This window comes from Terrapene carolina, unplaced genomic scaffold (genome assembly GCF_002925995.2).
Source record: "Terrapene carolina triunguis isolate 2854851 unplaced genomic scaffold, T_m_triunguis-2.0 Scaffold8237, whole genome shotgun sequence".
In the NCBI taxonomy this organism is placed as follows: Eukaryota; Metazoa; Chordata; order Testudines; family Emydidae; genus Terrapene; species Terrapene triunguis.
This window is the reverse complement of record NW_020672588.1, coordinates 10,464-23,897: the sequence shown is the minus strand read 5'-3', so window position 1 is coordinate 23,897 and position 13,434 is coordinate 10,464. Positions and strand designations below refer to the sequence as shown.

Genomic DNA, 13,434 nt, shown 5'->3' with positions numbered 1-13,434 from the left:
ATGATTTTTACCTTTTTCTTTAATTAAAAGCCTTCTTTTTAAGAACCTGATTGATTTCTCTTTGTTTTAAGATCCAAGGAGTGTGGATCTGTATTCACCAGGGAATTGGTGAAGGTCTCTCAAGGCTACCCAGGGAAGGGAATTAGCTTTGGGATGGTGGCAGCGGACCAGAACTAAGCTGGTAGTTAAGCTTAGGAGTCCTCATGCAGGCCCCCACTTTTGCACCCTAAAGTTCAAAGTGGGGATACAGCCTTGACAGGGGTGGATGGCGCAGGGGTCCTGGGGCGGGGTGTCAAGAACGTGGGGGGTTGGATGGAGCAGGAGTCCCGGGGGTCGGGGGGGCACGACCCCCTCGTGGGGTGAGGAGGAGGGAACCGGTTGTTAATATTTTGGCAGCTCATCACTGGTTAGAAGATGCCATTTTACACTTTAGAAGGGCCAAATCCTGAGGGGTGCGGAGCACCGGCACCTCCCATTGAAATCAATGGATCACGGGTTGCAGCCAGGGGGAGTTGCAGGTGCTCAGCACCCCTCAGGATTTGTCCCTTACACACAAGCAGGTTGCATTTGCTTGTGGTGCAGATAGACCTGATGGGAATCAATATGATAGTGACTGAGTCAGTGGCTGTCTCTGGTTCTAGCAAGTGAAGTCGGAGGGGGCATGAGAGTGAATCTGCTGCCATCTAGTGGTCAGTTGCCCCAAAAACCAATGTCAGTATTTTATTTGGAATTACGCCTAAAGGTAAGTTCTGAGGCCTAGAAACTTGGCAAGGTTCATTTACCAGAAATACTATTGTGACGGGTTTCCCCAATGTGCTGGGATACCACTGAGTCCGCCTGTTCTGCCATCCTGGGTCTCCTTTAACCTGTCTTGCTGGGCTAGGCTCACAAGCTTCTCCCAGTCACACACCTAGGTAGGGCCACACCCAGCTGCAGAAAGACACAGCTTCCGTCCGGCTCCATACAGGGGCAGCCCTGCCAGAAGACGGGGTTCTGCTCCTTTCCCCGTTGGGAGGGGCAGCAGTGTGCGGGGAAAAGAGAAGAACGCTGGCAGCTCCCCCGGCTGCCGTATCACTCCCAGCTCTCCCCACCCCCAGCCCTGTTCTCCTAAGAGGCAGCTCCGTGGAGGGATTGGGGGCAGTACAGTGTCTTTCTGGTATGCTGTACTGTCTATAAATAGCTTGCTGGTACAGCAGACCGGACCGGCTTACTTGCACAGCTTCGGCCACTTTCTTACCGATTTGCCGTACTGGCCAGAGCTGGCTTACTTTCACCTCTGGTGAGGACGACCCACTCGGGGTGCCACTGTCCCCCTTTTATATCTTCTATGCCTTTGCTGGAAAGCTCTTTTGCTGTGAGTTGGGTCAAACAGTTCCCATTGTGCAATGCAATCTCTGAGAGGTTTCTATTGCACCCAGCTCTTGGGGCAATCCATACTTGTGTGCATTTCCTCAATAAGCCATTAACATTGTTCTGGCTTCTTTACTGTTGTGCCTGAAAGGCTGCTTGAGATTGTTTTGAACCTCCCAACATGTTTCAGTAACACATACATAGCTGAACTTCATAACTTCACATACGACGAGAGCACATACAATTCAACGAGACATTAATGTCTAGCAGATGAAGACTTTTAGAATGATACCTCACAAGATATACTTTGTACAAAACATCTTCTAATTACCCGACAGTGGTGAATAGTGGGGTGTCCACTATATATTTTTTATTTCGAGGAAATGATTTTTATGGCGACTGAAAGAAAGATACAGGACAGAGTTCAGAGTAACAGAGGGTCCTGTGCCACCTTTAAGACTAACAGAAGTATTGGGAGCATAAGCTTTCGTGGCTAAGAACCTCACTTCTTAGTCTTGCTATTTAATGCAGTTTTTAATTTTATTTTAAATGAATTTTGTAATGTGGGATTACACCACTGTGGGTTCGACTCTAGTGGCTACAGTTTCAACCTTAACAGAGTGAAAGTCACCTCTGCTACTTGCTTTAGATTTAGAGTCTCTAGGACACATAAAGACCAAGGGTAGTGACCACACAGACATTCACAAGTACAAGGTCTAGTTTAATTTACAAGTTTTATTAAAATTACAATTACAGTTATGATAACACAAGCATATAGAAATTCAATACAGACCTATGCACAAGTTACAAATATGGTTCTACTCATATCCTTAACAAGTGTTAGGATCTGATGGGTCTCTCGTAGTTTGATCATCAGTAGAGGGATGGTTCCTGCTGGAGTTTCCCAGAGGGAGCTCAGTTTTCCTGCTCTGGGCACCCTTTTTATACTGTGATTCTGTCTATACCCACATTCTGTGCATGTACATGGAAGTGTGAACCCTTTCTTTCTTATTGGTCTGTGTCTCCTAGAAACATAAGCGACCCTGAATTCTATAGGCTGTGTAGGTCCTCATTAACATTGACGTACTACCTTTATCCTTTGGTTATAGGATGGCCAGACAGCAAATGTGAAAAATCGGGATGGGGGTGGGGGGTAATAGGAGCCTATATAAGAAAAAGACCCAAAAATCGGGACTGTCCCTATAAAATCGGGACATCTGATCACCCTATTTGGTTAAGACACCTCTTGGAGACAATATTTGCTGTTACAGCATTTTATAATTTAGAATCATAGAATATCAGGGTTGGAAGGGACCTCTGGAGGTATCTAGTCCAACCCCCTGCTCAAAGCAGGACCAATTCCCAACTAAATCATCCCAGCCAGGGCTTTGTCAAGACGGGCCTTAAAAATCTCCAAGGAAGGAGACTCCACCACCTCCCTAGGTAACGAGTTCCAGTGCTTCACCACCCTCCTAGTGAAATAGTGTTTCCTAATATCCAACCTAGACCTCCCCCACTGCAACTTGAGACCATTGCTCCTTGTTCTGTCATCTGCCACCATTGAGAACAGCTGAGTTCCATCCTCTTTGGAACCCCCCTTTAAAATTTAATCTTCCTGCTAGACTTTTACAGTATTACCAGTTGGTACCTCTTTTCCCATAATCTTTCAGGTTATTTTTGGTCATTGACTTATGTCATTATTTCTTGTCTCCAAGGCCTAAAATAGCTAAGCTAAAATCTTGCAGGCCTCAGCCTATAGGTTCTTGCATTTCAGCTTGTCCTACTTATGTCTAACACATGATTCCTCTAAATACTGATTAATCTTATACTTCTATAATCCTACAAATTAATTCTAATTAACATACAATTAATATATATGCTATAACATGTTGATTAATCATAACATCACATAATAAATGAACAATAACTAAAATCATTGACTACATTATGCATAGATTTTTCACATTCTCTGCGCTTTCTATCACTCATGTGAGCATGTGGTTGAGAAATTCTGTAATAAGAATAGCTACATACAACCAGTCTGCTAACTGCATTTTGTTTTTTACAAATTTAAACACCACACACACACTTAAGTGATCAAACCTGGGTGTCTAATCACTAACTAGACACACACTATAAAATCAAAACAATTGTAGACCATAATTATAATGTAACTCCATCCAGAATGATTGATTTCTACTAGAATGCTTCTCCATTATGAGTGAATCAAACAAATTAGCTTTACTGCTAACAATCCCCCATGTTTTATTCCCCCCCGCCCCCCCCCACACACACATAATACAGACACACCTAACTTTTTACTAAGGACTCTGGCTAGTATAGGCAACTTTTTGTACTTAGAAATAATATAATTGGAACTACAGTAGAACCTCAGAGTTACAAATACGAGAGTTATAAACTGATTGGTCAACCATACACTTCATTTGGAATTGGAAGTATGCAGCCAAGCAACAGCAGAGACAAAACAAAACCAAAAAAGCAACTACAGTACAGTACTGTGTTAAATGTAAACTACTAAAAAAATAAGGGACAGTTTAAAAAAAGATTTGACAAGGTAAGGAAACTGTTTCTGTGCTTGTTTCATTTAAATTAAGATGGTTAAAAGGAGCATTTTTCTTCGGCATAGTAAAGTTTCAAAGATGTATTAAGTCTATGTTCAGTTGTAAACTTTTGAAAGAACAACCACAGTGTTTTGTTCAGAGTTATGAACATTTCAGAGTTACCAACAACCTCCGTTCCCAAGATGTTTGTAACTCTGAGGTTCTACTATAGTACTAAAAGAAATTCAAAGCGTTATTTGCCAAATTCTGCCCTAATTTACCCCTGCATATCTCCACTGGCTTCAATGCAAAATTTTGTTTTATGTGCATCTGTGACATATATTGAAAGTTGAACACTAAGTGCCATTGTAATAAAATACCCTATATTCTATGTGACAACGAAAGTCCACATTAGAGATATGGGAACTACATTCTTCATGATTAATGTATTGTCACCGAGTAATACATGTATTACACAGTATAATTATTTTATTGTAAAGTATTACGGGATTATGTGATGCATAAAAACTTTTGCACAAGAGGACTTACAATTGAAGAGGAAATGTGGTGGTGGTTGTGTGTGTAGCCCCTTTGCATGGATATCACCCTGTTCCCCAGGAATTTGGGAATGTGGAGGACTTGGCCAGTTCAGCTGTGCCAGATCCAGCTCACACCCAGCCCACTGTGTAAATAACATCAATAAGAGACTCTCTATGGTACGGGGGAAATTCTGATCTCAGTTACACCAGTCTGTTTCTGGAGCAACTCAGTTAACTCCAAGTTAGTTACTTAGATTCCACAGTGGTAAGTGTGTGTTAGAATTTGGTCCAGTGTCTTTATTTCAGTATGTATCATTAATGATAAAAAGCAAACAAAATAACTAAGCTAGACGAGCTGGATTCTGAAGCTGCTTTTCACATGAAACAGAGCTCTGGGCCTACTGTAAAACTCTGTGGCTATAGTTCTATTTATTGCTGATGCAGTTAATAATTCAGCATATGCTTAGAGCATTGAGAAAAGCTCCCCTGCTATAACTTGTGATTGAGTTAGAATATTTCTGTTAAGAAAGCTACACGGATCTAAAGCTATAACAATGCAACTAAACTACTCCATACTGAAATGAATCATCTTCCCATGTTTCTCCAAGTTCTCCAAGAGACTCGAACATAGTTTTGCATGAATGACTAACGCTCTAAAGCTCTAGTCATTACACACACTTTCAAAGGAGTAAAGCTAATGGCGTAGTGATTTGCAACTATTCTTTCTGACTGACTGAAGGTTATCAATTTTTCAGCTCAGAGAGTATAGTGTCCTTTGTAATGTTTTTCCATTGAGAAGGGATTTCACCGTAGCCTTCAAACTTTCTACCATGGAGGAGATCTAACTCTGTCTTGAAACGACACACAAACCATTTCCAGTAAGACTGCTCTGACATGTCTAGTATGATCTTCCAGTTGCAATAAGGCAATACTTCTTGTATGGAATTTGTTGGTCTTCACTAACACTAAGTCTATAGTGTTTATTACTTGCTTACAAGACTGGAACAAATATACGTAACTAGATTGTCTGTTGTATGAAAATGCCAGCCAGCCACACATTTAGGCTGATGGAAAGGAACACTGTTTTCCATCATGATCAAATATGGTGTTTGTGCAAGGAGCTGTGCAAAAGAGACACTTCTCCCAGCACCCACCAAGCTGTTCAGCTAATATTTCATGTGGTTTTCTTGAAAATGGCTCCATATCAATGGTAGCAAAGTCTTTTTTCAGATTTTCTATCACAGGGGCCAATGCTTTACTCATTGCTTCTTTAAGAAACTCTGTGTCTGTTACCTCCTGATGTTCAATGCTTTTTAGATCATTTCTTGGAAGGGTTAAATGCTGTAGAAGTCTCCTGCAAAATTCGTCCAGCCATAAGGATACGTTGCCACGTCTGTCTTTAGTAACTTCAGTTGCGTCACGAATAGCTGAAAGGACAAGAATATGGAAAGAATCAAGGAAATATTTAGGAAACTCTTCAGTTTTGGATTGTTCTTGTCTAAGCAATAATCATCAAGATGCTGCTTGATAAAATCCTCAAAAAAGTATTTTGGGGATTGAATGTATCGCTTGTACTCCTCAAAGTCTTCCTTCTCTGCCAGATACACAAGAATATAGTTTTCTAGTTTGGCTCTGTTCCCATTGAAAGCTGGAAGTGTAGACTTCATCTCACTGGCTATGTCAATGGCAGTCTTGTCATAGACTGCCTGGCGGATGGCTGCAGCAAGCTTGGTGCATAAGAAATCAGCAAATGCTGTGATAGAGGCTGCTCCTTAGCAGGAAATCAGAAAACACCTGAAGAAATCTTCTCTTTTACTCTCCAGGTAGACAGTTGGATCATTTGCTTTTTTAAATGCTGTGTGCATGTCTTCAAACCTTTCTCTTGCCATTTTGCATAAATACACTGATAAATCTATTATGTAATCGTTATTAAATGTGTACTTTGGGTTATTAGATGCAGAGTCCACCTCTTGTCTTATTTTATTCAGTATTTCGTGAATGTAACTTGCACTGTAATCCAGTCTCTGCTGCTCTTTACTATCGATCATTGCTGTGACCCCCTGTGTGATGCGGTCTGTAACCTGGTCTATGGTGTCTCTATCACACTCCTCTAAAGTCTTCTTCCATCCACACCATTTTCTGTTTATGGTGACATGCTTGGAAAAATCAGTGGAAAACATATTCTTGCTAGAACAGGCCTTAATTTTTTCTGCTATGACAGACTTCGCTTCAAAACGCTCGAGCAGGATGTTTTCTATATCAAGGCTGATGTTAGGCTCTGTAGCAGGAGGGGCATCAGAGGACACTTCATAGACCCACTTTCCCCACAGGAGGTTGAAGTTCTCTCTCAGTTCATTTTCACTCAATTTCTTGCCTTTTAATAATAGACCCAACTCTTGACTCCTTTTCAAAAGCTCCTTTTCATATTCTGACTTCCTTTCATCCAGTTTGCTTTTGTTCTTCCTTAGTCTGATAAGTTCTTCAGATTTCCTCTTAATTTCATCAATAAGTGACATTTTAAGATCTGTCAGTTTAATTTCTATCTTTGCTTTCCATTGAATCAATATTTCAGCATCTGGGTCTTCACTGAAATACTTTTTGAGTTGATCCATGATGGCACGATACTTTTCTTTAACTTCTCCTTCAAGGCTTTCTCTGGTGATCTGGAGCATTTCTCTGTTCCTGATTTGATTGTTTAGTTTTGTCTGCAGCTCTAGCATGTGACTTCTCAGCTGCCAGGTCCATTGGCTAAACATTGTTTCTAACCTGTTGTAGGCTGCAATCTCCAGCGTGTTCTTAAAGCTAAAAATAAAATTCTCATTTAACAAAGCCTTCCACAAATCACCGATTTGGACTTTTAATCCCGACAGCTTTAAAACACTGCCCTGAGATTCCTTTTTGGCAGCCATGAGAATCTTGCTCTTCAGTTCCTGCACATTTTGGCTGTAACTGGGATTCGGAGGTGCCATCGGTGGGTCACCTTCCCAGAGGTGAGCAAAGTAATGAATGTGGGTGTTCACGTCAAATCGGATAACGTCACTGAAGCAGGTAACATCACAGAACTCTTGCTGGGCGGCAGTAACTGCCATTTCATCTAACTTTTGCTGGAGGCGTCTTTGTCCTTCCATATTCTGTTCTTTTGCAGTTATTTCTCCCACATTCTGGTGCACAAACAAACAGCTTGGGGAGAGCTTTACTTGCTTCATCCTCAGAAATGCCTGGACAGCGATCTGCAGGATATCTAGCATTTCTGAAGGGTTCTCACCAAAGATATTTATCACAGTCATGTTGCCAAGACCAATGACGAAAGTGGCTAGCTCGTTATCATGATTAAGGGACAACTTATTGGCCTTCTCTATGGCCCGAAGCCCTTCCGTATCAACAACTAGAATGTAATCAAGTTTCAAATCCTGTTGGAGGTTCTCCTCCACCTTAATCAGCTGCATGAATGCTCCCCTGGTGCATCTCCCTGCACTGACACTAAACTGAAGACCAAACATGGCATTCAGTAGTGTTGATTTTCCAGTGCTCTGAATGCCAAGAACAGAAAGAACAAACACCTTTCTGTCTCCTAGCTTCTCAATTAATGAGTCAAAAACTGCTCCGACCCATTTTAATGGCACGTATGAAGCATCGCCGTCCATCAGCTCAATGGGATAACCTGAAACTATCAGGTCAGCTGCAATCTGAGGTAATTCAAGAAACCATTTATCCTTTTGGACCATTGCATCCAGAGCTTCATAAATCTGACCTACCTCTCTCAAAATGTGTTCAAGGCCAATTGTAGAATTATTTATCTCAGCTGAGAGTTTTTCTAAATCATTTTGCAATCCAGTTTTCAAATCATTTTCTTTTTTCTTTGTCAACATTTCAGACCATAACTCGTGGTATTTCTGGTGAAGTTTTGCGAGGCGGTCAGAGGACAAGTCATCCATAAATACTTTCATCCATTGCAGGAAGTACTTTTTGGTGTCCTCTGGATGTGACTGGAGAAATTCAAGCACTGACTTCATTAGGTTATTGAGGGGGAATGCCTTACTTAACTGATCACGTCGTATTGCATCTTTATCGGATTCAATTTGGCTCCTGTGCTGTTCAATGCTTCTATTGCTTTTTTCTTGCAAGTGAGTAAGTTCCTTATCTTTCTTACACCATCTGTGCCATAATTCTCCTTGCAGAGGCAATAGCTCTTCCTTCATGCTTGCTAAGGAAGGATTTTTGAAGAGGTCCATCAATTTCTTTGCCTTGTCCTTGGCTTCCTTGCACTCTTTTTTGTCTTCATCAATGAGGAAGCCATGCTGGCGAGCAGTTTTTACACAAGAATCAAGGCTACAAGTGGCAATTGACCCTGCCAAAAAATCTTTGATTGTTGCTGTTATTTCATCTATTAATTCTGCCTCATTTCTGTTCTTGATGCCTATTCCTACATTCTGGCTTGATTTACCAGGCACAATGTTCTCTTTTTCAGCAAAAAGGCAGATCAAAGGCTTTTGTGATTGCGAAAGATCATGGATAATTTGCTTGCCCTTCTCGTCACTCTGATCTGTATCTGATAAGAGAACCACATTTATAGAAGCGATCTCCTGTAAAAATGTGACTTGTTGCTTGTGCTTTTTTGCATCCCCATGCAGGTTTGTGAAGGCGATGCAGTTGTCAAATCTATCATCATCCTTTCCACCTGGACAGTACCAGGAGATTTCCACAACCCCGTTCATCAGGACACAATCTTTGCTGCTGCCTCTACAGTAACGGTGGAAAAAAATGTCATGTTTGTGCTTACTCAGCAGAGCATTCAGGATCTTAGACTTAGAAGAATGAGGTGAATGACCAATCCGTGTGAAGGACACCACAGGTGTATCTGCTTGATAAATCAGTTTGTTTTTACAATTTTTAATGCTAGTCTCCACTCCTGATTTCTCACCATGATGCCAACTCTTTTTAACTTGGCTAAGGGTCCAAAGAGGGAATTCTATTTGTGAAGTAGAAGGATTTGGCACCAGAAGTGGGAGTGCAAACTGGCAGAAAGCGAGCTTTGTTGCAACATATTGTCTCATGAAATCATCTGCACAATGAAAAATTGCCATCTGGATGTCCATTGGGTGCACGTGTCCCTGATTTGTAGCAGATTCATTGGCTCCCTCACTAAAATCATCAAAAAAGTCATCAAATGTATCTGAGGATTCACTCTTTTTGTCTGTGGTGTTCAATGCCCTGGTTATATCTTGTTTTGCTTTACCGTCATCCTTACAAACCAAATACCTGACCCGATAGTCCACCATTAACAGTTTTTGCAAAAAATAAAATGGCAGCTTATCCTCTGTGCTGGGCTGGCTGTCATGTAAAGAGGTCTTGTAAATTATATGGAAACTGTCTGTCCCCATTTTCCTTGGATAGTACTTTTCAAGTCCAAGTCGCTTCATTAAATTAAGGAACTCTTGGTTTTCAATAGTTTCATATATTTCAGCATCAGTAGATTGCACTTTTGGTTCTAATTTTGATGGTTTTGCTCTTTGACAGATGTCTTCTCGTTCTTTTATTATATCCCGTTTCTGCAAATTATCATTTGCAGCTTCAAAATCTCCATTTAAAAGACAATGTAAGTCTCTTTCCAGTACTTTCCAATCATTCCGTGCACTGTGCTTTCTAAGAACATTTGCTATTTCAGTAGACAATAAGTTTCCCATGTGATGTTTCATAAAAGTCAAACGTTTGTTCTTCTCCTCAGGACACACATCTTTGAATTCAGCTGTCACTGTCAGTCCTGTCAAGAGCAGGGAAGCCTGAGCTCTGGAAACATTTTGATCCCTAAGAATCAAATATCTCTCATGTGCCCTTTGCATTTCCTTTAACATGAGGTTAATTTCTGGGCACCCGAGGAGATACTGAAAAGTGTTTCTTTCCACACAGTATCCCGTGCTGGCTGCAACTGAGAGTAATAACAACTCGATGTCTGTCTGTGTTCTCTCTCTTAGGGCCTGCAGAAAGGAAGACAAAGCTACTCTCACATTTAAGGTGGCTATTACCTTTGCTTCTTGCACTGCTGCTGCAGAGGACATAGGGTCATAAGTAACTTCCTGTATGTAATTCTTCGTTTCCTGTAGGACTGTAATAAAATCAGAAAATTCAGAAATAGACTTTTTTTTTTGCTGCTTTTTTTCTTCATGAAAGATCCACTGCATAATGGAAGAAGACTTGGGGAAATTCTTAACTGAACAGTCATGAGGTTCTAGAAGGCAGCGCAGGAGATATCTGATGTATATCGTATTTTCTGCTGGCAAATCTCTGCACTTTGAAACTGTTTTCTCCAGGAAATCCTGAAGCACCTTTTCCGATAGGCAAACATTGATCCAGGCATTAGGGCTTCTTGTTTTATCATTCAGCTTCTGTTTGAAGTTCATCAGTGTCACCAGCTGTTCTTTATCCCCAGTGACTTCCCAGGACTTAATTTCCTCTAAGAACGATCTGGCCTCAGCCACTGCACTGACTAATTCCTCCCCAACCAATGTACTTGCACTGAGGTTTGTTAGAGCTTCATAGGCCCTTGTGAGGCTGCTGCTCATTTGATAAACATCTTTAAAATCTTGTCTGTGATTGGACAGGATTATGTCCCACACTGGAATCAGCCGAGAGCCTCTGTCAATAACAGACCAGGTTTTGTTACTGGCCAATAGTCCAGATTTCCATGCTGTGAGGGAATCCACTCCAGGTGGGCCGCCTGTCTTGGTCACAAACAGATGAATCTCTGTGTGCGTTTGTTTTCTATCTGTGCCCTGAAATGAGGCTTCAGAACCTGATTTTGATGCAGTAACAGCAGCTGCAATGCTGCAACCAAAGCCACTATAGCTGCCCCCAACATAGGAGCTGAGTGCATCAGATGTTCGTTTCTTCACCTCGTCCAGCTGCTCTGCCCGGAATCCCTCAGAAGACGCTTTCCACCAGAATATCCCACCCAAGTGAAGGGGGCCCTGGTTTACATGAGACCCGAATCGGCTGAAGAAACTCCCACCTCTGCTCTCCACCATGTTGATCTTGTCTGGCTCTGGGGTGAGACTCAAAAGCTGCTCGATCTCTTTTAACTCTTGCAGCGCTGCACTGGAAAGTCGAAGCTGATCCTTGGGGAAGTAGCATGAGGCCAGTGGGATGTAGCTGTACTTGGTGGTGCAAATGTAAGTGTGCTCAGAGCGGGACCTGTGGGTTTCTTCAGATTCTGAAGAGCTGCTGTAATCTGAGCTGGTTTCAGCACTAAACCCTCCAAATCCCCCTTTGGCTGCAACACTAATGCTGAAGCCCAGCTTCTCCATGGTCTTTGTGAATGTGGATTCTGCTTCAGCCGATGAAAACTCCTTCTTCTCAAACAACGGCCCTTGTTGTGGACCAAAGAGCTCGAACCCTTCTGGGATGTCTATGAGCTGCTCTCGCGTCTCTGCAATCTCTGCAAGCTTCTTGGTCTGGTAAATGCCCTGCAGGGCCAGCCCTCCCGACGCCCATCTCAAAACTTCCTTGTCAGGAAGATTCTCACTCTGGGACACCGACTCCTCCAGGAGGTCTAATTGTTTGTGCACATTCTCCATCACTTTCTTCAAAGGCTTCTCAGCCGGTGCCCAATACTCTGGGGCTATGTCCATAGCTTGCCGCAGCTCCTCCTCTTTCTTTCTTACAGCTTCCTCATGGCGGCTCCTGCCTTTCTCCTGCATTTCTTTTAATCCCTGCAGTGCTGACTTAGCCTGCTCCTGCCTCTTCTTTAGCATTGCCAAGCGTTGCTCCTGCAGCTGCTTCATTGTTGCTTTGCTGTCTATCTTAAGTAGTTCTCGGAGCGCCTGCTTTTCCCATGTGTGCTGTACGTCACATTCTAACTTTAGGTAGTCTTCATATTGCAGGTGTTTCAAGGCTTGGGTAGAGGTAACTCCAAGTTGTTTGTGTAGTTTAGGCAGCCAGTACTCTGCACTCAGACCCACTGCTTCCAGTCTCTTGGCTAGTTCATCCTCTGCAGGGTCTTCCTGAGCTGAATTTTTGGGTTTTTCCTTTCCCGTAGACATGGCTGTGAAATGGAATAGAAAAATAATATCATACTTTCATGAAGACGTCTCTCCCTCCCTACCTCCGCCAGCTCCATTCCCAGCCATACGTAATATATAATGGGCTACACTGTGGCACTTAACCACTGACAGAGTGGATAAGAAATTATGACTGAAAAAATATGGATTTTTTGTTTAATTTAAATATATTTTTCTTATTAAAACTAAACCTCTTTGAAATTATTACAGTACATGTTAAGGTCTAATCTTAGTGCAATGTATTAAAATAATGTAAATTAAATAATATTAAGCCCTGTGTTTGGCTAATTTTTAATGGAAGTCAAAACATTGAATTGCTGGAAGTCGTTATCTAAGCACCTAGAACCAGAGTTTATTGAAGGGCTAAACCAGCTTTTGACAGCAGTAGCCACATTTGCAGGTGCAGTGAACATTTTCTTCATCTCAGTTTATTCTACTAGGTCAGTTCATTCAAAGTTAAGAAACTAACTGGGAGTTGATGAAGCAGGAACTCTTGTTTTCCTCTTCCATTCTATGAATAAAAACTAGGTGTGAGAGAATTAGATCTTCTAGTTCTAAAACATTGACGGTTGCGGTGACCAGAAACAATCTTTCGATTCACTAACTACAGATAATACTTCCTTTAATAAATCCGTCCATTTTAAATATGAAATATGTTTTAATAAACCTTTTTTCTTATATTCAGGACATTTAAGGCAGTTTAATTTAATAAGAACAAAAAATTAAATGTACTTTTTGCACATTTTCATTTGAATTCCAATTTCCATTAAAATAGAGCTTGACACAAATCATAAGTAAAAAATTAAACAATTTCAGAAATAAGTAATTCACCATTTTTCTAATATAATAAAGAACTGTAAAAATTAGGAATCCAAATAAATGTCTGTTTGGCTATGTAATTGCTTAAATAAACTTGTATAAATGCAGTGT

The 13,434-nt window shown here is 41.4% G+C and overlaps 1 pseudogene; it reads right to left on the bottom strand.

Moving 5' to 3' along the window:
* Nucleotides 1-5,193: 5,193 nt before the first annotated feature.
* LOC112121436 lies at nucleotides 5,194-12,486 on the bottom strand (annotated as a pseudogene).
* Between the last annotated feature and the right edge of the window lie 948 nt (nucleotides 12,487-13,434).